This window comes from Grammomys surdaster, unplaced genomic scaffold (genome assembly GCF_004785775.1).
Source record: "Grammomys surdaster isolate TR1022 unplaced genomic scaffold, NIH_TR_1.0 126546, whole genome shotgun sequence".
Lineage (NCBI taxonomy): Eukaryota > Metazoa > Chordata > Mammalia > Rodentia > Muridae > Grammomys > Grammomys surdaster.
The window spans coordinates 2718454-2719819 of NW_021621338.1; positions in this window are offsets into that span (position 1 = coordinate 2718454).

A 1366-nucleotide genomic window follows, 5' to 3' on the forward strand; every position below is an offset into this window, starting at 1 on the left:
AGAGAGAGAGAGAGAGAGAGAGAGAGAGAGAGAGAGAGAGAGAGAGACAGAGGGGGAGAGAGAGGGAGACACAGAGAGAGACAGAGACAGAGAGAGGGAGAGGAGAGAGAGAAAGGGAGGGAGAGAGACAGAGACAGAGAGACAGAGGGAGAGAGAGAGGGAGACACAGAGAGAGACAGAGACAGAGAGAGGGAGGGAGACAGAGAGAGAGAGAGAGAGAAAGAGAGAGAGAAGGAGAGAGGGAGAGACAGAGAGAGAGACAGAGGGAGAGAGGGAGAGACAGAGAGAGGGAGGGAGACAGAGGGAGAGAGAGAGGAGAGAGAAAGGGAGGGAGAGAGACAGAGACAGAAAGACAAAGACAGAGAGACAGAGGGAGAGAGAGAGAGAGAGGGAGAGAGAGAGAGGGAGGGAGACAGAGAGAGAGAGAGACAGAGAGAAGAGAGAGAGACAGAGAGAGAGACAGAGAGAGAGAGACAGAGACAGAGAGAAGAGAGAGAGACAGAGAGAGAGAGAGACAGAGAGAGAGAGACAGAGACAGAGACAGAGACAGAGACAGAGAGAGAATGTGTACAAAGCTAGAAGCAAATAGCCTTCCCTGCTGTTTTGTGCCTCTACACTCCCTAGTTTTGTTGACTCTCCAGAGTTTCTTTACTGCTGTGTAATGCTGCTGTGCCCAACACTGACAGGTCATATTTGTTCTCTAATGGAATGCAGCAGGGCTGGAAGCTATCACTTCATAGAAGAGCACTTGTCTAGCTTGCGCATGCAGGCAGGGTTTCTACTCAGCACCACAAAACACACAAGTAAATGCAAAACAGCACAGGAAGATCCAATAGGTGCTCAAATCCCGAAACTCTTAGAGAAGCTAGATTCTGTGGACAAGAACTTTGGGGTCCAAGAGTTTAAATTCAGTGTATAAAGCATCCAAAAAGCTTATTAGTCAAAAATCCTAGAGGAAGCAACCAATTATCACCCAAGTTTTCTGTGAGCTCTATGAAATGATAGACATTTGAAAAGTAAAGAGCCAGGTAGCACAGTTTTAGTCTTTGCAAGTGAGACCAGCTATAGTAAGTTAATGACCAGGGCTGTGTGATTCATTGTAACAGAACTGTAACAATGTCTGGAGGCTGGATTTGGGTCTTTGGGCTAGTAATGTAGCAAGCTTTTCTCTGGAACTAATAGTAATCATATTTCACATATCTTATATCATTGAGGTAACTGTAATCTCAATTTTAGAATGACTCCAAGAAAACAGCGTCTTGTAGACACAATATGACTGTCACACATATGAACTCACAGAGACTGTGAGAGCACACACAGGACCCATAGAGGTTCACACCAAACTCTTAGCACTAAGAAGGGGAGG